The sequence below is a fragment of the Carlito syrichta genome, unplaced genomic scaffold (genome assembly GCF_000164805.1).
Source record: "Carlito syrichta isolate Samal-C Ts95f unplaced genomic scaffold, Tarsius_syrichta-2.0.1 Scaffold301909, whole genome shotgun sequence".
Taxonomy (NCBI): domain Eukaryota; kingdom Metazoa; phylum Chordata; class Mammalia; order Primates; family Tarsiidae; genus Carlito; species Carlito syrichta.
Window position 1 is genome coordinate 177,724 of NW_007246005.1, and position 26,650 is coordinate 204,373.

At 38.3% G+C, this 26,650-nt stretch overlaps 1 pseudogene; it reads left to right on the top strand.

The window, feature by feature from the left end:
- LOC103257954 overlaps window positions 1–26,650 on the top strand; it is a 77,347-nt pseudogene that overhangs the window by 30,560 nt on the left and 20,137 nt on the right.

Below are 26,650 nucleotides of genomic sequence, written 5' to 3' on the forward strand. Positions count from 1 at the left end.
AAGAGAGAAAAAACCCAAATAAGCACAGTCAGAAACACAAAAGATGAAGTCACATCTGACTCTGAAGAAATACAAAAGATCATTAGAGACTACTATGTATACTTGTACAGAAACAAACTTGAAAACCTTAAGGAAATGGAGGACTTTCTGCCATCACACAACCTGCCCAGGTTGAAACAAGAAGAAAATGAGACCCTAAATAGACCAATAACAATCAAGGAAATTGACTACGTAATAAGAAAACTACCTACAAAAAAAAGCCCTGGACCAGATGATTTTCCAGCAGAATTCTACAAGACATTTAAAGAGGAGCTGATACCAATCATACTAAAGGTATTCCAGACAATTGAGAAAGATGGAACTCTCCCCAAATCATTTTACGAAGCTAACATCACATTGATACACAAGCCAAGTAAAGACTCAACAAAGAAAGAGAACTACAGGCCAATATCTTTGATGAACATAGATGCTAAAATTCTCAACAAGATCCTAGCAAACTGGATTCAACATTCATAAAACCATAAATGTAATTAAATACATCAAAAGATGTCAAAACAAAAACCACATGATTATATCATTAGATGCAGAAAAAACTTTTGATAAAATCCAGTACCCCTTCTTGATAAAAACCCTCAAACATCTAGGCACACAGGGAACATACCTCAAAGTAGTAAAAGCCATCTACGAGAAACCCACAGCCAGCATACTCCTAAACAGACAAAAATTTGAACCATTTTCCCTGAAAACTGGAACAAGACAAGGATGCCCACTCTCATCCCTCCTGTTCAATGCAGTATTGGAAGTCCTGGCTGAACAATCAGAGAAGAGAAGGCAATCAGGGGTATCCAAATAGGAAAAGAGGAAGTCAAATTATCTCTCTTTCCAGACGACATGATTGTGTACCTTGAAAACCCAAGAGAATCTGTCAAAAATCTCCTTACACTGATAAAGGCCTTTGGCAAAGTCTCAGGATATAAAATAAATGTCAAAAGACAATCACATTTCTTTACACCAAAAATAAACAACAGAAACCCAAATAAAAACCACAATTCCGGCTGGGCTCGGTGGCTCAGCCTGTAATCCCACACTTTGGGAGACCAAGATGAGTGGATTGCCTGAGCCCCCAGGTTCAAGACCCGCCTGGGCAACTTGGCGAGACCTCATCACTACAATAAACCAAAACTGAGCCAGGCATGGTAGCGCACACCTGTAATTCCGGCTACTTGGAAGGCTGAGGCAGAAGGATGGCCGGAGCCCAGCGGGTCAAGGCTGCGGTGGCTGGAAGCGGCCACTGCACTCAAGTCTGGGCATCGGAGTGAAACTCCAACTCAAAAACAAAACAAAACAAAACAAAAAACCACAATTCCATTCACAATAGCCACACAAATAAATGAAATACCTTGGCATCTTCCTAACCAGAAATGTGAAAGACCTTTACAATGAAAACTACAAAACACTGCTCAAAGAAATCAAAGATGACACAAACAAGTGGAAAAATATCCCATGCTCATGGATTGTAAGAATCAACATTGTGAAGATGTCCATCCTACCTCAGGCAGTCTACAGATTTAATGCAATACCCATCAAATTACCAACAACATTCTTCTCAGACCTAGAAAAAACAACACAGGAATTCATATGGAAACACAAATGACCAAGAATAGTCAGAACAATCCTCAGCAAAGGAAACAAAGCAGGTGGTATCACATTACCAGACTTCATACTTTACCATAAAGCTACAATAATCAAAACAGCTTAGTATTGGTATAGGAACAGGCATATAGACCAATGGAATAGAACTGAGATTCCAGAAGCAAAACCTCAATTTCTCAATGAACTCATCTTCAACAAAGTCTCCACCACTTACCACTGGGGAGAGGAGACCTATTCAGTAAATGGTGCTGGGAAAACTGGCTGACAACATGCAGAAGATTGAAAGAGGACCCCTATCTATTCCCATACACAAAAATTAACTCTAAATTGATCAGAGACCTAAATGTAAAACCTCAATCCATAAGAACCTTAGAAAATGAAGGACATACCCTCATGGAAATTGGAACTGGCATCCAATTCCTGAACAAAACTCGAAACCCATAGGCCACAAGGGATAAGATAGACAAGTGAGACCTCATTAAACTGACAAGCTTCTGCAAAGCCAAAGAAACCATCAAGAGAGCAGGGAGACAGCCTACAGACTGGGAAAAAGTATTTGCCAACTCCAGGTCTGACAAAGGCTTAACATCTTGGATCTACAAGGAACACAAACGTGCTGAAAAGAAAAAAACAAACAACTCCATTATAAAATGAGCAAAAGTTATGAACAGACACTTCTCAAAGGAAGACATCCGAGCAGCCAACAGACACATGAAGAAATGTTCAACCTCACTAATCATCAGGGAGCTGCGAATCAAAACCACACTGAGATATCATCTAAGTCCAGTCAGAATGGCAATTATCAATAACTCAAAAAATAACAGTTGCTGGAGAGGGTGTGGCAAAAAGGGAACACTTCTACACCGTTAGTGGGAGTGCAAACTAGTGCAACCTTTGTGGAAAACAGTATGGCAATTCCTAAAACTTCTAAATATTGATCTCCCATATGACCCCGCAATCCCCCTACTAGGAATATACACTGAAGAACTCAAATCACTCTATAAAAAAGATACCTGCACACATATGTTTATCGCAGCATTGTTCACAATAGCAAGAACCTGGAAGCAACCATGCTGTCCATCAAAAGATGACGGGATTAAAAAATGTGGTACATATACACGATGAAATACTACGTAGCCATAAAAAAGAACAAAATCATGAATTTCGCAGCAACCTGGATAGAACTAAAGTCTATAATACTGAGTGACCTCTCACAGAAACAAAGATCTGAGTATCACATGTTCTCATTCATATAGTGGACTTTGATCATGCAACGTAATACCATAAGAAAATGACTGACAATGGTAGGAAACTATGGGGGGGAGGGGAAAGGTGATGGGATTAATGGTAGTAAATATATGTCTGGGGACGGGGAGACACCTCTTATCAACAAGGGTGCCTGAACAAAGCATATATTTGTGTACCTAACCCTTAACTGTATCCCACAATATCATAATAAAAATATTGATTATGAAAAATAAAAAATAACGACAACAATTCTGATGGTCATTCCAGAAAAAGAGTTTCAAAACTGTTTTGATGGCTGGAATAGGCACTGGCATCAGTGCACAGTTTTTCAAGGGGACTACTTCCAAGGTGACTATAGTGATATTCAGCAATGAGATACATAGCACTTTTTCTAGGATAGTTTGCAAACCTGATTGTTGGACCTGGTATATAATGGACAAAAGTGTACTCAGCACCATATATAATAGGGAAATATAGTAAAATCATTAGGAAATGATGGATTTTGAGTTTTACTACCCTTGTTTTTCATCTATTTTAATTGTAAATCTATGTAATTTTATTAAAGTAAAATTCGCATAACATGAAATTACCCTTTTAAAATCATATAACTCAGTGGAATTTAGTACATTCGCAATGTTGTGAAACAATCACCTCTATCACATTCCAAAGTATTGTTGCCACAAAAGAAAACCTTATACTTGTTAAGTAGTCATTCCCTATTTCTACTTCCCCTAACTCTTGGCAACCACCAATCTGTCCTCAGTCTCTATAAATTTACTTATTCTAAATATTTCATACACAGAGAATCATATACTATTTTACTTTCTATATCACTTAGCATAATGTTTTCAAGGTTCATCCACATTGTAGCAAACATCAATACTTACTCTTTATGTCTGAATAATATTTCATTGTATGGAAATACTACATTTTGTTTATCCATCATCAGTTAAAGGGTATTTGGGTTGTTTCCATCCTTTTGGCTACTGTAAATTGTGCTGCTATACACAGTTGTGTACAAGTATTTGTTTGAATACCTGTTTTCAGTTTTTTATGGTATCTATCTAGCAGTAGAACTGTTGGGCCATATGGTAATTCAAATTTAAGCTTTTTAAGGAACCAACAGACTGTTTTCTATGATAGCTACACCATTTCATCAACAACAATGCTTGAAAGATTTACTTTGTGGACACCCTTACCAACACTTGTTATTTTTCTTTTATCATCATCATTGTCATCATCAATAGTAGTAGTATACATATTCTAGTAGAAGTCAAGAGATATTTTAGTGTAATAGTCTTGTCCATTTTTTTAATACTAATGATATTAAGCACCTTTTCATGTGCTTGTTAGCCATGTCTACATTTTCCTTGGAGAAATATCTGTTCAAGTACTGGGTCCATGTTTTACTTAGATTCTTGCCTTTTTGTTGTTGAGTTGTAAGGATTTTTTTAATGTATTCTGAATATTAAACATTTATCAGATATATACCTTGCAAGTATCTTCTTCCATTCTTTAGATTGACTTTTTCTCTTTTTTATTGATACATAATAGTTGTACGTATTTGGGGGGTCATTTGATATTTTGATACATACATACAATGTGTATTGACCAAATTAAGAAAATTGAGATTTCCATCACCTTTAACATATATATTTTCTTTATGTTGTTAACATTTCAATTCTTCTCTTCTGGCTATTTTGAAGTATATAATACATTATTGTATTGTTAACAATACTCACTCTACTATACTATCAAACACTAGAGCTTATTCTTTCTCATTGTATTTTTTTACTCATTAACCCAACCTCTCTTCATTCCCCTCCCCAAACTTCCCAGTCTTAAATCTAAGACCTAAAACTCTGAAACTACTAGAAAAAATATTGAAAAAAAACCCTGAAGCCATTTTGTCAATATTTGTATTTTTTGGTCTCATTTCATTTATTTTAGCTCTCATCTTTATGATTTCTTTCCTTCTACTAATTTTGGGCTCAGTTTGTTCTTACTTTTCTAGTGCTCTAGGATGAATCATTAGGTTGCCTATTTGAAATCATTCTATTATTTTGATGTAGGCATATATTGCTATAAATTTCCCTCTTAGTACTATTTCTGCTGTAGCCCATTGACTTTGGTATGTTGCCTTGGCATTTTCCTTTATTTCAAAAAATGTATACATTTCCTTCTTAATTTCTTCACGGACCCATTGATCAATCAGGAACATGTTCTTTAACTTCCATGTGCCTGTGTAGTTTTTGAGGATTCTCTAATTATTGATTTCAAGTTTTCTTCCATTGTGATCATAAAATTTATTTGGTATGATTTTGATTTTTTTGAATTTGTTGAGATTTGTGACATTACTTATGGTCTATCCTAGAAAACATTCCATATACTAATGAGAAGAATATTTATTCTGAAAAGCTTGGTGAAATGTTCTGTAAATGTCATTTAGATATATTAGATCAGTTGTGGAGGTTAAATTCATTGCTTCTTTGTTGATTTTCTGTCTGGATAATCTGTTCATAACTAAGAGTGGGGTGTTGAAGTCCCATACTGTGACTGTATTGCAATCTATCTCTCCCTTTAGATCTGTTAATGCTTGCTTTATATATTTTGGAGCTTCTGTGCTAGATATATAGATATTTATAATTGTTATATCTTCTTGCTGAATTGATCACTTAATCATTATACAGTGACCTTCTTTGTCCTTTTGTAAAGTCTTCCATTGGCATTCTATTTTATCTGACATAAGTAAAGCTACTTCTGCTCTTTTTTGGGTTCCTCTTGCATGGAATATCCTTTTCCACCACTTCACTTTCAGTCTATGTGTGACTTCATCAGTAAAGTAGATATCTTCATGGAAGCACATAGTTAGGTCCTTAACCATTCAGCAACTCTATGCCTATTAATTGAATAATTGAGATTATTTACATTCAGTGTTAATTTTGATAAGTAAGGACTTACTATTGCCATTGTGTTGCTTGTTTTCTGTTTGTTTTGACACTCTTCTTTTTCACTTTCCATTCCTTACTGACTTATTTTATGGTTAAGTGATTCTTTCTAGTCACATGTTTTAATGTTGCTTTTTATTTTACAGAATCTATTATAAGCTTCTGCACTGTGGTTACCACGCTATTTGCAGAAACATCTTATAGATTTAAAAAGTGATTTTTAAAAGGTAGCAATTTATCTTAGATCACAAATAAAAGAATGGAAACAACAAAGCAAAAAATACAAATGAATTTATACGTTAACTCCATTTCCCCACATTTTCACTTTTAGTTGTCTCAATTTATATATTTTTATATCACCTATTTCTTAACAGATTGATGTACCTATTATTATTTTTGATGCATTTGTCTTTGGGGCTTCATACTAGAGGTGTGAATGAATTGCACACCACAATTACAGTAATATTCTGCATTTGTTCATGCACTTAATTTTATTAATAGGTTGTATATCTTGAAAAGTTTTCTTTTGCATGTTCATGTTTTCTTTCAAATTGAAAAACTCTCTTTAGCATTTCTTGCAAGATGAGCCTGGTGGTGGTAAATTCTCTCAGATTTTGTTTGTCTGGGAAATATTTTATTCTCTCCTTCATGTCTGAAGGATAATTTTGTGGATACGATATCCCTGAATGTCAGTATTTTTCTTTGAACACTGAAAATGTCATTCCATTTCTTCCTGGCCTGTACAGGTTCCATGGGAAGTCTGTTGCCAAATTGGAGTTCCTTCATATGTCATTTGCTTCTTTTCTCTTGCTGCCTTTAGTATTCTCTATTTGTTCTTGACCTTTGAGAGTTTCATTATTATATGTCTTTGGGTATTTTATTTTCACTGAATCTGTTGAATGTTCTCAGATCTATCTGTACCTGGGTATTTCTATGTTTCTCAAGTTTTGGAAAGTTTTGTGTTATTATTTTTCTTAGTAAGCTTCCTATTCCTTGCTCTTGTTCAGCTCCCTCTTGAACACCAATAATTCTTAGATTTGGTCTTATGATATAATTTTCTGTATCTTGTAGGTTGTCTTCATTCCGTTTCATTTTTTCTTTTTCCTCCTCTGACTGTGCGCTTTCAAATAGCTGGTCTTTGAGCTCACTGATTCTTTTCTCTGCTTTGTTCATTCTGGTGTTGAGACCCTCTAAAGAGTCCTTCAGTTCAGCAAATGTTCAAACATTTCAAATATCTTAGTTCAAATGTTTCTCTTTGGTTTTATTATTTCATTTATTTAATTATTTTATTTAATTACTTTATTTTTTCAATCTGTTTGTTAAATTTTTCTGATAAATTTCTGAATTGGTTTTATCTTGGAGATCACTGAGTTTCTTTAAAGTGGCTATTTTAAATTCTTGTGCTGAGAGCTCACAGATCACTATCTAAATAGAGTCAGGCATCCACCTTTCTCTCCGAACTCCCCCAAAATGTTGTTCCTCTATGTTAAAATAGGTTTTCTTAGCCGGGCTCGGTGGCTCAGCCTGTAATCCCGCGCCTTTGGGAGGCTGAGGTGAGTGGATTGCCTGAGCCCGCGGGTTCGAGACCCGCCTGGGCGGCGTAGACCTCATCTCTACAATAAATCAAAAAATCAGCTGGGCGTGGTAGCGCGCGCCTGTAATTCCGGCTACTTGGAAGGCTGAGGCGGAAGGATCGCCAGAGCCCAGCAGGTCGAGGCTGCGGTGGCCGGGAGCGGCCACTGCACTCCAGTCTGGGCGACAGAGTGAGACTCCAACTCAAAAAAAAAAAAATAGGTTTTCTTAAGATATTGACTTGCTCTTAATAAAATTATAAGAAATTTTGATTTTTAATTCCATGATCTGTTTCTTTTTTTAAAAAAATTTTCCAATTTTCGTAATACTATAAGAAAGAGATTGGCAGTAGTGGGAAATTGCCAGGGGAGTGCGAGGGCAGGATTGGCAGTAGTGGAAAACTACTGGGGGGTGGCATACCTCATCAACATGGGTACCTGCATAATGAACATTTGTATACCTAACCCTGAAGAGTACCCCACATATTTAAAATAAAAAAATTTAAAAATAAATAAATAGAGTCAGTCGTTGGATTTTTACTTACTCCTATTGGGTAGGTCATGGTTCCCTATTTGCTGTTGTTTCTTGTGGGTATGTGTCTATGTCTTTGTATTAAAGGAGTAGTTTTTTCTCTGCCTGGCTCATTTGAAGTTTTATTGGATATATTTTCTTAATGACTATTTACCATTAGGTTGCTGCTTCTTTTTGGGTCTAGGTGGTGCCTTAAGACCAGATTTATCTCAGCTCTAGTAAATGATTATAGCACTGCCTGTTTGGAATAGGGAAAGTTCCAAAAGAATTATCCCAGCAACGTAGGAATGTTGGCTAGGGGTTCACGCCCAGGGGACCTGTGGAATATACTTTCTATGGCATGGTGTTGTTGAACAGGCACTCTGATTTGGCATCTCTTTTGCCTGAGTTACAGAGCAGAATTTGCTGGGCTGGGGCTGGTATTCTTACCTCCTCCCTTTATCTTTGCCTGCTCTCAAAGATATTTCTCCCTTTAGGAAGTCACAATATTTCCCGTGGGTTAAGGCAGGAAGATGTCTACTTCTGGAGAAACCACAAAAATGGGGAAGCTGACTAACCACCTCAATTTCTTTTTCTCCAATGTGAAAACTGTGAGTTGAGGGGGACATTTTCCACAGGCTTAGTATCAGACAGAATACAGGGGAGGGGAAGCACTGCAGATGTGGAAGTCTGATTCTCCTACCACCTACTCAGAGTTGTTCAACTTTTTTGTGGTCCAAGGAATTGTGTCATCCTCATAATTTTGCTATGGGTTGTTGGCGAAAATATCAATGCTGTATGTTTGGTTTTGGTTTCTGTGGGGGAGTTAAGCCAGCTTGCCTTTATACCAAATTTTGGAAACAAAAGTCTTCAATTTTTGTCTTTAAATGACCCTTTTTACACCACAATTTTTTAAGAATACCTCACTATGCGTAAGATTTTTGTCATCTACTTTCTTTCACTCATTAAAGTTTCCATTCCCCTGTCTTCTGGCTTCCACTAGAGCTGTTGAGAAGTTAGTGCTCTATTAGGTTTTTAAAGGTAAACTGTTTTACTTTGGATGCCATGTTTTTGTTGTTTTGTTTTGTTTTCTGCAGTTTCACTCTGAGTGTGAATGTATTTTATTTTTCTTGCTTGGTGTTCACTAAGGTCTTAAATTTGGCCTTTAATTTGTAATAAAAGTTTTCATTCATTATTGCTTCAAAATATTTACCTCTTCTGTCAGATATTCTTTACCTAGTAAACTCTTTGAGGCTTTAAAAAATTTGTCTTACAAGCTTATTTATTTTAGGTGTCTTCAGTAGGAAAGGTTGGTCTCTGTTGCTGAGCTTGCCAATAAAGTGTAGATTCAAATTTTAGAAACATTGAGAAAGATGAAATGCATAAGATAAAAATGACTGCAAGATGGTGTCTTAATCTGCTTTGTGTTGCTATAGCAGAATACCTAAGACTTGATAATTTATAATAAACAGAAATTTATGGATCACAGATCTGGAGGCTAGGAAGTCCAAGATCAAGGCATCGACATCTTGCAAGGACCTTCTTGTTATGCCATCACATGGCAGAAGGCAGAAAAGTAAAAAGGCAAAAGAGAGCCAAACCCAATCTTTCATAACAGTATTAACCCCACCTCTGAGAGCAGATTCCTCATGGCCTAATCACCTCTCAAAGATCCCACTTCTTAATACTATTATGATGGCAATTAAATTTCAATGTGAGTTTTAGACAAGACAGACATTCAAACCATACCAGATGTGATGACTTTTATAGCAATCTCATAGACACGATGAAGATAAAATCTAAGGGAGAGCTGGCAGGAGTTGAAGAGAAGTGAAATTGAAGGGAGATATACGAGAGTATATTGAAAAGCCATAATGTACCAAATTCCTGTTAGGAAGGAGGAGGATGGATGGGAAACCCATTGACCTATAAATGTAGTATTACCATTTAGCTGGACAGGAAATACAAAAGAAAGGTAAACTTGAATAACATATGAAATTAAAATGTGAAATTTTATCTAATTTGCTGTCCAAGCATATGTTCTGAAGGCGGGGGGGGAACATAATACTGATAAAATATTGGCTACAAAAGAGCATTGGGGTATACAGACACAAGTGTAAATGGCATCAGCAGTACAGCTATTCATGTACTAGAAAGATAAAATTAACTAGGGAAGATGAAGACCAAGAAGGGAGTAACAAGCAAAAACCAGGCTAGAACTGCATTTAAAAGGGAGAGCAAATAAATAACATAAAATGACCTAGGAAGAAGTGACAGAGAGATAGGATGGGGCCCAGGCAACAAAAGTGTCATAGAAATTAGTAGGGGAAAGATAATCTATTGGCATTATCAATCTTTTTAAAAAAATAAATATCAAGCCCCAAACTCATGCATATTTTCAAATTCTGTCTCTCAGTTAATGTTTCCCATGCAATTGATTCTACGTAAGAGGAAGTGACAAAATAAGGCTGGTAAGAAGCAACTGACACTAAAAAGGCAATTCTTGTTAAGAACATCCATAATGATGACTTAAACACACAAAAAAATGTGGTAACAAAAGATTTATGTTGGAACAATTAAAAATGAAAAAGGCTTGGAAGCTTGCATCATTAGTATACTTGTCCTTTTGACCATGTGGCTGATGCTTCTTAAGGTCAGAACACAGATGGGTTAACTAATTGTCTATTTTTCACACAGTCATAAACACAGCAGAACAAACCCCTGGTGAGCTGCAGCTCAGAGGCAAAAAGAGGTAGAATCTCCAAGAGATGCTGAGAGAAGTGGGACTGGCTGTTGAGTACTGGTTTCCCAAACTGCAGCAACATCTGGGTGTGACCTGTGCCCAGGCCTTACAACACCTAGAAGAAGAAGACCTCCAGAAGCTGAAATCCCAGGCCCAATATTCATGAGGGGAAAGAGCCCTGGAGAAGCTATTTAACATGTCACACTAAGATAGTCTTTCAGAATTACAGGAGTTTAAAGCCGAGATGGTAAACAAAAAGCAGAAGCAGGCAGAACAGGCACTGCTGGAACTGAGTGTCTTGCTGTCAAAAGAGAGGCATCAAAGGAAGAAACAGTGAGGAAGAAAGAAGCAGAATTGAGGCAAGCAATGGACATTCCTGAAGAATACTGGCCATTCCCTGAAAAGCCCCTAACAGAAGTCATAAAAATTTTGCAGAGACAGCTCAATAACATAGAAGGAACGCTTACCCACAGGCAAAACCTCCCAGATAGAGATCTGGTGAGAAGAGCGTCTGGAGGACTGGCATTCCAGGGAATTTATAAAGTCAGTCACCAAAAGGGCCTGATAGAAAAAAAAGAGAAGTTAATCAGTGTCCCCAAGAAGTTCTCACTCTTTGACCCTGAGCAAGACACACAGATGGAAACAAAAGAATTTACATCTTCTCAAGAAGAATCCATGTTCACCCAGATGATAGAAAAGCTGGGCATTGCTGTCACTGTCTCAGCAAAGGGTGGAGGTTGGGGATTTAGTCTAGAGCTGGTATGGATCCGAGAAAGCATTCAGAATCCAAAGAAAGTCAATGATCACATTCTGAGCACTCTTATTTCTGCTCAACCAAATTTAGCTATGTCTCCTTGGCCTCCTGCCTCTTTTCCACTGATCAGCAACAACTATACAAGGCAGCACTTCAGCAACTGAAGTACAATGAAGACTTTCTGAATCAGACAGAAGGTCAAGACAGATTTTCCTTGTTGAGGTACATGACTGAAATCTTTTTTCACAAGTTTGGCTGTCATACTAACAAAGGTCCTCTGCACCTTGGAGGAATCTACTGGTGGAAGGCTACTTCAGAGGGTTTTTGAAGTGAGCAGCTGGCAAAAGTAAAAACAGCAGTCAGCAGAGACCCTGGATATTTTCATAAGGGGTCACTACAGTGGCTTTGGAGTGAAAGCTGCTGCTGGTAAGAATATGTCAGACTCTCATTCAGAAACAGCCTCTCAGACTAAAACTTTCCAAAATCTTCAAACCAAAGTCCAATTATCTGTGGTCCAAACAGGTGGCCCACTGGAAGCAAATGGTCTTGTCCAGGGGAAAGCTGGCTTGGTTGCCAGCAATCAAAACTGGTGTGTCATTGGCCAGGGACTTCAACTGGTGCTCATTTGGGACATCATCCTCTCCAACCACAGAAGCAATTTTATAGAACTTCTTCAGGTGGCTTACTGCATAAAAGACAACTACACTGCTCTGACTAGCCACAATGGCCAGATCCAGAATGAAGTGCAATTACTGAGTGCTGGGGGAGGAGGCCAGAGTTTTCCTAGAGAATCTGAAATCCTGGGAGGTGTCTAATCTCAAAGAACTGCTAAAGAACCTGATAAATTTCATGCAAATGTTGAGTCAAAAATACAAAAATGTTATGATATTTTGATTAATATATGCCTCAACATTTTATTAGAAAATTAGAATTTATTAGAAATTAGAAAATGCTGCAGAATTTTCTAGTAAATACTGTTAACTTTTGCAAAAAGTCTTCCATTTATAAAACTAAATTTATTAAATCTTGATTTGCAGCCTTCTGGATCTTCATATCTACAAAATGAAAAACTTTCCTCAGGCATACTCCATCATGCAGTGGAACTGTCAGTCAGAGAAAGAATTAGCAGAATTCCAGATTAACCAATTTTCTGAATTAATAAAAACACCCCCCCAAAAAAAGAGAATGACTCCATGGATGTGAAGGTTAAATCTGATTCCCCAGGAACAATGGAGGAAGCTCAAAGAAAGGCCACTTACAAGGTCAGCTTGTCTCACAAGCTGCTCCTTAAATTAACTCCAAGAAAGAGTAGCCAAACACACAGCTTTTACTACTTTCCATTGCAGTTGGTGCAGGATATCAGGCGGAAAACAATACTTTTCAGTATCTCTTAGAGTGTGATGAGTTAAACTTCCTATAGGATAAATACAAACTGCCCAAAATAAATACCAGGAGCTCAAAAATATTTGCACCTACAGGGCTCAGGATTTCCTGGTACTCACAAGTTTCACAGCCACAGTTGGAATCACAACTAATTCTACAGAAGAGAAAACACAATGCATGGCATTAATGAGACATCACATTGGACAACCAATACCTAAAGAAGCTGCACGTGTCCTCACCAACTTGGAGCAGATCATAACTGGGAAAAACTAGAGAAAAACTTGAGATTGCTCATTGCTGGAGATTATGAAGCTACCATTTCTCCTTTGCATATGGATGAGGTGAAAAGCAATTAAAAGACCTCTTCCATGGAAAGGAACAGTCTTATGAAGCATTTAATAATGAAAATAACAAGCGGGAGGTGGTAGAAAATGGAGCTTTCTTAGACTTCCTACAGCATCTAGGCCAACAGCATTACTACCCAAAAAGGATGAGCAGAATTAACTTCCATCTGATCTACAAGACATCTGGGCACAACACCAAGCCCAACTCTGAATGGGAGCATATCTTTTATTTCCTACAAAAACTACTGATGTTGGATTATGGACTAAGATGCTTGGTGTTCACAAGTGATGAAAACACAGAACACCAAGTCATTTAAGTGCTTGCAATCAGGAAGATGAGGCTTTTGATCCATATAAAGACTTTTTTGAAGACAATGATAGTCCCACTAAACCTTCAGGCACTAAGTCTAGGCCCATATTCACACATGGATATTCAGATGTTAATTTTTCCTTATGCAGATAATTTTGCCAGACAATATATTTTGCCCTAAGTTGCCATTTGTCAGTATGTCTTTCCCCTTTTGATGCTTAATCCCTGCACTTCTCAAATTGAATTTTCTCTCTGGTCTCTCAGTCAAATTAGGAGAAGCTGGCAGCAAAAAAAGAAATCAGCAAAAGGGAAGAACAGTTATAAGAATTAGCAGATTTGTCAAGTTTCTATCTCCATTGTGTTGTTCATAAGTCAGAAATAGCCTCTCTGCTTCTAAATCCCAGATCATGCATCATCTTCTCAGAAAACATAAATATGATGTATTTTTTCACTGACACTGCATAGATTGTCTCTTAATGAGGGGCATGGTGGAAATATACTGACTCTGTCCTGTAGAGGAAGAGGAGGTCAAATTGACAACTGTGTGACCTTCCTCAATCTTCATGGAGATGCAAAGGAACATGAGTGGCAATTCACCTTCCTGTAGGAGGTCTCTTCTCTCATTGTGGTCCTCATGTCAGCTTCTGATGACAATAAAGAAAACCAAAAAATAGTCCATGACCTGTGCAATTAATCAAGACCTTTGATCTACTTGCTTGATGACAAAGAAAACCCATAGCCAACAATTCCAGCCAAAAAGTGAAAATTGGCATCAGAAATAGAAATGAGGCAGAAATAACAGAGTGGTTCACAAACATAATCAGACATTTGCTACAGCTCTCTGACACTCCTTTCAACTTAGAGGACTGTTTCCAGATTGCTCGTAAGCAAAGATTTCTTATTGATGAAGACCAGAGAGATTGCAAGGAAGTCAAAAATAAGGCACAGTTATTAATGGCTCTCTTGGGAGAAATGAAGTTATCTCAGATTAAGGAAAACTTACTACCCCTCCAGGGATAACTGTGGCAATGCTGATGTAAGAAGTACAAAGAACTCTATCATATGAAAGAAAAGGGGAATCGGAGCATTGAACAACACAAGAATGAGATTGAGACAGATAAACAAAGAATACGGCATCGCCAGTTGACCAAAGCCTTTCCTCTCAATGATTTAATGCAATCTGTCCTTCAAATTCTCCAAGAACATTTGAAAACTCACACCAAACTCTACTTCTTGCAGTGGCTGAGTGTTTTTGGACAACCTCACAGCAGGACACTTGGAAAAACTGCATGAGAAGCAAAGCTATTTGTGGTCACTGATACAAACAGAAAAGCAAAAGGCACCCAAGAGTAACTCCCTAAAACACTGGCAAAATGAGATAGAAGTCATCCCCACAGAGATTTGCGACTATACTTTGGGAACTGAGCAACTCCTCAGAGAAGTTGGCCATATTTATGAAGCTCTGAAATAAGCGTCCACCAGAAATGATATCCCTTTTTACTCCCTTCCCTAAATTACTGCAGGCCTGACGATTTCTGAAGTTCTCATTGAGCTAATGGACAGGGATGCTTCATATGTGCCCTTGAAGTGGGTGGCAGTTATTTTTGACAAAGTTTCTGAGAAACTTGGAGACAAACAAGTGTTTGTTCTCTCTAGCCTTGGCCTAAAGAGCTCAAGGAAATCTACCCTGCCAAATGCCCTTTTTGGGACCCAACCCACCTCCTCCTCCCCAGCAATTCCTTTGAACGTCAGATCCACATAAATGGGGCTCAACTGAGAGGGACAAACCCAGGCAGAGCCTGGACATCACCTGCAATAGGAGAACTCCATCCCAGGATAGGCCTGACTGGGGCACCCCCTGAGAGTACATATCTGGGGAAGAGATAATCCCACACCTCTCCACCTGAGTACACCGTCATTGTACTGTGTTTTTTCCTTTTGGTTTCTTTTTTTTGTCCATTTTATTTCATTCCATTTTTCTCTGTTCTCCTCATTGCTGCTACTATATCTTGAATTCAGGGGGTACACACATGTGCCCACTGCATCATCATATAGAGTGGTGGTGGGGAGTGGGTCTCAGAGACACAAACCACAACCAGTGAACATTGTGATTTGCAAGTAGTTTCTGAATCCTAGTTCCCCATCCTCTACTTATATGACTTTCAAAACTACAAAAGACAGCAAAGCTTCCCACTCACAGTCCTGTTTCAAACTAGAACAAATCCAAAGCCCTGATCAAGGAAGAATAGAGGGTTGAGCAAACATCAGAAGTGAAAGCCTCTCCCACTGCCACTGAATAATGGAAGTAAAGAGAAAAGCAAGAGATCTGTCACAAATGAGGAAAATCCAGCAAAATAATACAGGTAATTCCAAGTGTAAAAAGAAAATGCCTTGAAAAATCAGATCTCGGGACCAGACCTGTAGATGGCGACAGCATAGATGGATCCGTGAGACTCTCTGAACGTGAGTTCCCAAAAAGACCCTTACTTTTCTTCCTGCACCCCCCTGCCCACCACCAGCCATGCTGGTACGAGGCCTGGGGACCTTTGGTCCCACGCAGGGCCAGATATTGCGGCCCGACCGTGGTTGCTCCACTATATGTGATTCCGGCTGGCTGGGTAATCCGGAATCCCAAATCGCAGCTCCCTCCCTGGCTGCATCATTACGACCAGCACCCAGCACCAACCTGCCAGTCACCCAGGGAGGCTTGGACGCCCGTCCCTCAGAGATACCAGTCTCATTTCTGGCTGAAGTGCCCTTTGAGGGACCCAGAGCCACCACCTGCCCTCTGGAGCTTTGGAGACCTGAAGCCCCAGGCCCACCCTGGCTGAGGCACTCAGCGTGCAACCGCAAGCCTGTGTAAGGGAGCAGATCCCCAAACTGGTGTAAGGTGCCAGTCAGAGGCTTCCAGCTCCAGAGGAGGGAACGCCCTACCCTCTCCTCCCCAGCCTGCCGGTGGCACCCCAGATCCAGTGCCCAGCTGTGCAGCTAGTCTCACCTAGAGACCCACAGGAGCATCCCTAAAAGTGAAAGTAAAACTACCACCTCCGCCATTTTCAAGGCATATTTACATCGCATCACCCCGCCCACCTTCCAGAGCCTCCACCTTGGTTCCAATGCTGATGTCATTAAACAGGAGACAAAGCCCCTCCCCTACATTGAATAGAGACCAGTGTCACAGATCTCCCAGGCAGCAGCCTAGCTGCCTGCAACCAAAACAGAGGGGAGAGGCTGGAGATTAAAGCTCAAGGGATTTTATCCACTAAGGGACAAGAGAAAAATCTACACAAGTGAAGAAAAACCAAAAGAAGAATATGGGTCTCTCCCAGACTCCTGGGAGGGCAGACACTGAGAAAACTGACTTTGGAATGCAAACAATGAAGAGCCCCCAGAATGACTGGTCTCAAGCTACAAACTTAGATATCAAGACATTAATGGAGAGATTAAAAAGAATTGAGGACACTCAAGAAGAAACTAGAAAGGAGCTGAGATCTGAGATAACAGTAATAAAGAATACTGTGAATGAAATAAATAACAAACTGATAAGCATGGAAAACAGAATTACCCAAGCAGAAGAAAGAATGTCAGAGATTGAGGACCAAAATATAGAACTAAATCAAACTCTCAAAAATAAGAAAACAAGCTCAAAAAGACAGAAAAAAACCTTCAAGAGATGAGAAATTACTTCAAGAGACAGAACCTAAGACTAATTGAACTTCCTGAGGCAGGAAGAGAGACAGAGACCACACTGAAACAAACCTTCCATGAGATCATTCAACAAAACTTCCCTTATCTAATCAATGATGCAAAAACTCAAGCACAAGAGATTCAGAGAACCCCTGCAAGACAACAAATCAGAAAGCCAATTCATAGACACATAATAATTCACCTAAACAAAGTAGGCATAAAAGAAAAAATCCTAAAGGCAGCAAGAGAAAAAGGCCAGATCACCTACCAGGGAAGACCAATAAGAATAGCAGCAGATTTATCTACAGAAACCCTGCAGGGGAGGAGAGCTTCGAGCCCTATCTTCAAAGTCCTAAAAGATAAACAATTTCAACCAAGAATAACCTACCCAGCCAGATCAAGCTTCATCAGCGAGGGAGAATTGAAATCTTTCCCAGATATCCAATCCCTAAGAACTTACGCTGCCACCGAACCACCTCTACATGAAACACTTAAGAAAGTATTAAACACAGAAGAAAAGGGGAAAAAAAGAATAACGTTCTTCACAAGAGTACAGGAAAAAGAATAAAATACACATGAACCAACCCCCAAAACAAAAGAAAGACAATAAACCAAGTGGAAGAACAACTCTATAAAAACTCTATGATACGGATGAACTCTCACATTTCAATAATTAGCCTGAACGTGAATGGATTAAATGCACCACTGAAAAGACATAGAATGGAAAAATGGATAAAATATCACCAGGCAACAATAAACTGCCTTCAAGAGACCCATTTCACTAGAAAGGACATGCACAGACTCAAAGTAAGAGGATGGGAAACAAATTTTCAAGTGAATGGAACACAAACGAAAGGAGGAGTTGTGATCCTAATTTCAGACAAAATACCATTTAAGCAATTAAAAATTTAAAAAGATACAGAGGGCCACTACATAATGATAAAAGGTTCACTCCATCAACAAAAAATACCTATCCTAAACATATATGCACGTAACATAGGTACACCAACTTTGATAAAGCAACTCCTAGGAAAGCTAAAGAAAGATATTGACTCTAACACCATCATAACTGGGGACTTTAATACCCCACTCACAACCCTAGATAGATCATCAGGACAAAAAATCAGCAATGAGATCCAGAACCTCAATGTGACTCTAGACCAAATAGACTTAATTGATACCTACAGAACACTCCATCCAAAGACCAGAGAATACACATTCTACTCATCACTGCATGGAACATATTCCAAGATCGACCACATACTTGGCCATAAATCAAGCATAAGCAAATTTAAAAGGACCGAAATTCTACCATGCACCTTCTCGGATCACAGTGGAATAAAAATAAACATTAGCACCAACAAGGTCCCCCCAAAACCCACAAAGACATGGTCACTAAACAGCATGATGCTAAACATCTCCTGGATCAATGATGAAATTAAAAGAGATCAAAAGATACCTGGAAACAAATAAGAATGAAGAAACATCTTACCAAAATCTCTGGGACACCTTAAAAGCTGTAGTAAGAGGGGAATTTATATCCCTACAAACACACATGAAGAAAATCGAAGGAGCACAAATTAATAGCCTAACAAGCCACCTAAGGAAGCTGAAAAAGCAAGAACACAAAAACCCTAATTTCAGCAGAAGAATCCAGATCACCAAAATAAAAGCCCAAATCCAGGTTATAGAAGACAAAAAGACAATTAAAAAATCAATGAAACAAAAACCTGGTTCTTCAAATGCATAAACAAGATCAATGGTCCCCTAGCTAGACTGACCAAGAGAAAGAAAGAAAAAACCCAAATAAGCACAATCAGAAACACAAAAGATGAAGTCACATCTGACCCTGAAGAAATACAAAAGATCATTAGAGACTACTATGTACACTTATATGGAAACAAACTTGAAAATCTCAATGAAATGGAGGACTTTCTATCATCACACAACCTACCTAGGTTGAAACAAGAAGAAATTGAGACTCTAAATAGACCAATAACAATCAAGGAAATTGACTATGTAATAAGAAAACTACCTGCAAAAAAAAGCTATGGACCAGATGGCTTTCCAGCAGAATTCTACAAGACATTTAAGGAGGAACTGATTCCAATCCTAATGAAGCTATTTCAGGTGGTTGAGAAGGATGGAACCCTCCCCAAATCATTTTATGAAGCTAACATCACATTGATACCCAAGCCAGGTAAAGATCCAACAAAAAAAGAGAACTACAGGCCAATATCTTTGATGAACTTAGACGCTAAAATTCTCAACAAAATCCTAGCAAACTGGATTCAACAACACATCTCAAAAATCATCCACTATAACCAAGTAGGCTTCATCCCTGGGATGCAGGGCTGGTTCAACATTCGTAAAACAAAAATGTAATTAAATACATCAACAGATGTCAAAACAAAAACCACATGATTATATCATTAGATGCAGAAAAAGCTTTTAATAAAATCCAGCACTCCTTCTTGATTAAAAACCCTCAAACATCCAGGCATACAGGGAACATACCTCAAAGTAGTAAAAGCCATCTACGAGAAATCCACAGCCAGCATACTCCTAAACGGACAAAAATTTGAACCATTTTTCCTGAAAACTGGAACAAGACAAGGATGCCCATTCTCAGGAGGCTGTTCAATATAGTACTGGAAGTCCTGGCTAGAGCAATCAGAGAAGAGAAGGCAGTCAGGGGTATCCAAATAGGAAAAGAGAAAGTCAAACTATCTCTCTTTGCAGATGACATGATCATGTACCTTGAAAACCCAAGAGAATCTGTCAAAAACCTCCTTACACTGATAAAGGCCTTCGGCAAAGTCTCAGGATATAAAATGAATGTGCAAAAGACAATCGCATTTCTTTACACCAATAATAAACAAACAGAAACCCAAATAAAAAACACAATTCCATTCACAATAGCCACAAAAAAAAATGAAATATCTTGGCATCTTCCTAACCAGAGACATGAAAGATCTTTACAATGAAAACTACAAAACTCTGCCAAAGAAATCAAAGATGACACAAACAAGTGGAAAAATATCCCATGCTCATGAATTGGAAGAAATCAACACTGTGAAGATGTCCATCTTACCTAAGGCAATCTACAGATTCAATGCAATACCTATCAAATTACCAACAATATTCTTCTCAGACCTAGAAAAAACAACACAGGAATTCATATGGAAACAAACAACCAAGAATAGCCAGAACAATCCTCAGCAAAAAAAAAAAAAAAAAACAAAGCAAGTGGTATCACATTGCCAGACTTCAAACTTTATTATAAAGCTACAATCATCAAAACAGTTTGGTATTGGTATAGGAACAGGCATATAGATCAATGGAATAGAATTGAGATCCCAGAAGCAAAACCTCAATTTCTCAACCAACTCATCTTCGACAAAGCCTCCACCACCTATCACTGGGGAGAGGAGAACCTATTCAGTAAATGGTGCTGGGAAAACTGGCTGACAACATGCAGAAGATTGAAACAGGACCCCTATCCATCCCCATACACAAAAATTAACTCCAAATGAATCAGAGACCTAAAGGTAAAACCTCAAACCATAAGAACCTTAGAAAATGAAGGACACACCCTCATGGAAATTGGAACTGGCATCTAATTCCTGAACAAAACCCACAGGCCATAAGAGATAAGATAGACAAGTGGGACCTTATTAAACTGACAAGCTCTGCAAAGTCAAAGAAACCATCAAGAGAGCAGAGAGACAGCCTACAGACTGGAAAAAAGTATTTGCCAACTCCAGATCTGACAAAGGCTTAACATCTTGGATCTACAAGGAACTCAAATGTGCTGAAAAGAAAAAAACAAACCCCATTATAAAATGGGCAAAAGATATGAACAGACACTTCACAAAGGACGACATCCGAGCAGCCAACAGACACATGAAGAAATGCTTAACCTCACTAATCATCAGGAAGATGCAAATTAAAACCACACTGAGATACCACCTAACTCCAGTCAGAATGGCAATTATCAATAACTCAGAAAATAATAGTTGTTGGAGAGGGTGTGGTGAAATGGGAACACTCCTACACTGTTGGTGGGAGTGTAAACTAGTGCAACCTCTGTGGAAAACAGTGTGGCGATTCCTAAAAGCTCTAAACATCAACCTCCCATATGACCCTGCAATCCCCATACTGGGAATATAACCTGAAGAACTCAAATCACTCTATAAAAAAGATAACTGCACATAAATGTTTATCGCAGCATTGTTCACAATAGCAAGAACCTGGAACCAACCATGCTGCCCATCAAAAGAGGACTGGATTAAAAAAATCTGGTATATATATATGATGGAATACTATGCAGCCATAAAAAAGAACAAAATCATGAATTTCACAGCAACCTGGATGGAGCTAGAATCTATAATGCTGAGTGGCCTCTCACAGAAACAAAGATCTGAGTATCACATATTCTCACTCATATAGTGGACCTTGATAATCCAACGCACTACCATAAGAAAATGACTGACAGTGCTGGGAAACTATGGGGGGGGATGGGACTAATGGTAATAAACATCTGTCTGGGGACGGGGAAACACCTATTATCAACAAGGAGGCCTGAATGAAGCATATTTGTATACCTAACCCTTAACTGTACCCCACAATATCAAAATAAAAAATACTGATCATAAAAAAATAAAAAATATAAATAAATAAATAAATTAGGCATTCAATTTCAAAAAAAGAAAAAGCAAAAAGAAAAATCAGACCTCAGAGCCCAAACTATGGAAGTCACCAACAACTGGTCCCAGAATACGACAGGGATTAGGGAACAGATGGAAAGAGTGACTCAAGACTCAAAAAAAAAAAAAAAAAAAAAAAAACAGGATGCAACACTGAAAGAGCTTGTAGCAGAGATTTTGGCAATAAAAAAAAATTTTTTTTTTGAGTTGGATTCTCACCGGTCGCCCAGACTGGAGTGCAGTGGCAGCCCCCGGCCACCGCAGCCTCGCCTGCTGGGCTCTGGCAATCCTTCCACCTCAGCCTTCCAAATAGCTGGAATTACAGGCATGCGCTACCACACCCAGCTGATTTTTTGATTTATTATAGAGATGAGGTCTCGCTGCCCAGGCGGGTCTCAAACCCGCGGGGGGAAAAATATTTTCACCCAGTAAACAAATAACAAGAAGACAAGGATGGAAAGAAGAATTAATCTAACAGAAGAAAATATCACAGAACTTGAAGACCAGAACATGTAATTAACCCAATCTGTAAAAAACATAGAAAGAAGACCCAGAAAGAAAGAACAAAGTCTACAAGAGATGTGTATTTCTATCAAGAGGACAAACCTACGCCTGATTGATATCCCAGAAGAAGAAAGGGAAATGAAGAACACCTTGGAGCAAGTATTCCAGGAGGTTATCCAAGAAAACTCTCCCCATTGCATCAGAGATGTGAACAGCCAAGCACAAGAGATACAGAGAACTCCTGCAAGACATCAAATTAGAAAGCCAACCCCTAGACATATAGTAATTTGCCTACAAATAAAAGGCACAAAAGGAAACATGCAGAAGATTGTTTTCTTTTGGCAGCAACAGAGAAAGGGCAGACTACCTTCCAGGAAAAAACCAATCAGAATAGCAGCAGACCTATTGGCAGAAACACTACAAACAAGAAGGAACTGGGATCCAATATTCAAAGTCATCAAAGATAAACAATTTCAACCAATAATTTCCTATCCAGCCAAGTTAAGCTTCATCAGTGATGGAGAATTAAAATCCTCCCCAGACATCCCATCCCTAGGAGATTATGCAGCTTTCAGACAAGCTCTACAGGAGACACTTAAAAAGGTATAAAGCACAGAAGAAATTTTTAAAAAGAATGACCACACACTTCCCAAAAGAACAGCAGAGCACAAAAACAACAGAGAAGGCATTGCAACAAACTTGAAAACACACACATACATCAACCCAAAGTTAAAGAAAAACAAGGAAACAAACAAGCAAAAAATGTTATAAGAACCACATGACATGGATAAACGCTCACATTTCAATAACCAGCCTGAATGTGAATGGACTAAATGCACCACTGAAAAGACACAGAATGGCAAACTGGATAAGAAACCATGACCTAATTATTTGCTGCATCCAGGAAACTAATTTCACCATAAGGGACACATACAGATTCAATGTCAAAGGATGGAAAATGAGTTTTCAGATAAATGGATCACAAAAGAAGGCAAGAGTCACAATCTTAATATCAGACAAAACAACCTTTAGGCTATCAAAAATTTTAAAAAATATAACTGGACACTACATAATGATAAAAGGTTCCACCCATCAGCAAGAAATATCCATTCTAAACATATATGCACCCAACACAGGAGCACCAGCATTTATAAAGAAACTACTAAGTAAGCTAAAAAATATATATTGACTCTAACAATATTATAGCAGGGGACTCAGGAGATTCAGAGCCTAAACTTGACACTCAACCAAATGGACTTAATAGATGCCACCCAACAACCACAGAAAATACATTCTACTCATCACAACATGGAATGTACTCCAAGATTGATCACATCCTCGGCCATAAATCATGCAAAACAAATTCCATAAGGTTGAAATATTGCCATGCACCTTTTCAAACCACAGCGGAATAAAAATAAATATAAACGCCAACAAATATTCCCCCAAAGCCCACAAAGACATTAACACTAAAGAGTATGATGCCGAACAGCTACTGGGTCAACACTGAAATCTAAACAGAAATTAAAAGATTCCTAGAAACAAGTGAAAATGAAGAAACATCCTACCAAAACCTGTAGGATTCCTTGAAATCAGTTCTAAGAGGAGAATTTATAACTCTTTGAACGCACATCAAGAAAATTGAAAGCTCATAAGTTGACAGCTTAGCAAATCACCTAAGGGAGATGAAAGAGAAGACCACCAGAACCCTAACTTTAGCAGAAGAATTCAGATCACCAAAACAAGAGCCCAAATATGGGACATAGAAGACAAAAGTATCATAGAAAACATCAACAAAACAAAAAGTTGGTTCTTTGAAAGAATTAAAAAGATTGATGGACCCCTTGCCAGAATGACCAAGAATAAGAGAGAAAAAGGCTAAATAAATACAATCAGAAATACAAAATATCAAATCACAACTGATCCTGAAGAAATACAAAAGATTATCAGAGATTACTATGCACACAGGTATGGAAACAAACTTGATAACCAAAATGAAATGAAGGACTTTCTAACATCACACAACCTCCCAAGATTGAAACAAGAAGACACTGAGGCACTAAATAGACCAATAACAACCCAGGAAATTGACCTCTGTCATAAGAAAACTACCTACAAGAAAAAGCCCTGGACAAGATGGCTTTCCAGCAGAATTCTACAAAATGTACAAGGAGGAGCTGATACCAATCCTACTGAAAGTATTCCTGGCAATTGAGAAAGATGAGATTTTCCCCAAATCATTTGACAAAGCTAACATCACACTGATATTCAAACTGGGTAAAGATCCAACAAAAAAAAGAGAACTACAGGCCAATATCACTTAAGAACATAGATGGAAAAATCCCCAACAAGATTCTAGCAAATCGGATCCAAAAACACATCTCAAAAATCATCCACTATAAGGAAGTAGGCTGCATCCCCAGGATGCAGAACTGGTTCAACATCCCCAATATCCTAAATGTAATTAAATACATCAACAGATGTGAAAACAAGAACCACATGATTATATCATTAGATGCAGAAAAACCTTTTGATAAGACCCAGCATTCCTCCTTGACAAGAACCCTCAAACACCTAGGTATAGAAGGAACATACCTCAAAATAGTAAGTACCATCTCCAATAAACCCACAGGTAATATATTGCTAAACAGACAGAAAGTGGGAACATTTCCCCTGAAAATTGCAACAAGACAAAGCTGCCCTTCTCACTCCTTTTGTTCAACATGGTGTTGGAAGTCCTAGCTAGGGCAATTAAACAAGAGGAGGAAATCAGGGGTATCCAGAGAGAAAAAAAGGAAGTCAAGTTATCCTCCTTGCTGATGATATGATTCTATACCTCAAAAATCCAAGAGAATCTGTCAAAAACCTGCTTTCACTGATAAAGGACTATGGTAAAGTCTCAGGGTACAAAATAAATGTGCAAAAGACAGTTGCATTCTTATACACCAAAAACAAGCCGGCAGAGAACCAAATAAAAAAGCACAATCCCATTCACAATAGCCACAAAAAAAATGAAGTACCTCAACATCTTCCTAACCAGAGAAGTGAAAGATCTTTACAATGAAAACTACAAAACACTGCTCAAAGAAATCCAAGGAGACACAAACAAATGGAAAAGTATTCCATGTTCATGGATAGGAAGAATCAACATTGTTAAGATGTACATCCTACCAAAGGCAATCTACAGATTCAACCCAATACCCATTAAATTACCAACATCATTCTTCTCAGGCCTGGAAAGGACAATACAGAAATTCATATGGAAACATAAATGACCACAAATAGCCAACACAATCCTCAGCAAAAAAAAAAAAAACCACAAAGTGGGGAGTGTCACACTTCCAGACTTTAAACTCAATTGTAAGGCTACAATAATCAAAACAGGCTGGTATTGGTACAAACACAGGCATATAGACCAATGGAACAGGATAGAGATTCCAAAAACAAAACCTCAATTTCTCAACCAACTCATCTTCAACAAAACCTCCACCAATAACCACTGGAGAGAGGAGAACCTATTCAGTAAATGGTGCTGAGAAAACTGGCCAACCACATTCAGAGATTGAAACAGGGTCCCTACCTATCAACATACACAAAAATCAGCTCTAAATGGATCAAAGACCTAAACATAAAACCTCAAACTATAAGAACTTTAGAAAATGTGGGAGACACCCTTATGGAAATTTAAACTGGCAACAAATTCCTGATCAAAACCCCAAGTGCCCATGCCATAAGAGATAAGATAGACAAGAGAATCCTTATCAAACTTACAAGCTTCTGCAAAGCAAAAGAAACCATCAAGAGAGTAGGAAGACAGCCCACAGAATGGGAAAAAATATTTGCCAACTGTATATCTGACAAAGACCTAACATCTAGGATCTACGAGGAACTCAAACATGCCCAAAGGGGGAAAAAAACAGCCCCATTAAAAAGTGGGCAAAAGACATGAATATATACTTCTCAAAAGAAGATAAACAGGCAGCCAACAGACACATTAAAAAGTGCTCAGCCTTATTCATCATCAGAGAAATGCAAATCAAAACCACATTGAGATACCACTTAATTCCAGCAAGAATGGCCAATATTAAAAAACAAAACAAAACAGATGTTGGTGAGGATGCAGTGAAAAAGGAATGCTTTTACACTGCTGGTGGGAATGTAAACTAGTCCAACCTCTATGGGAAACAGTGTGGCAATTTCTAAGAGAATCAGACATTGACCTTTCATAGACCCAGCAATAACCCTACCTGGAATATACCCAGAGGAACTCAAATCATTCTACAAA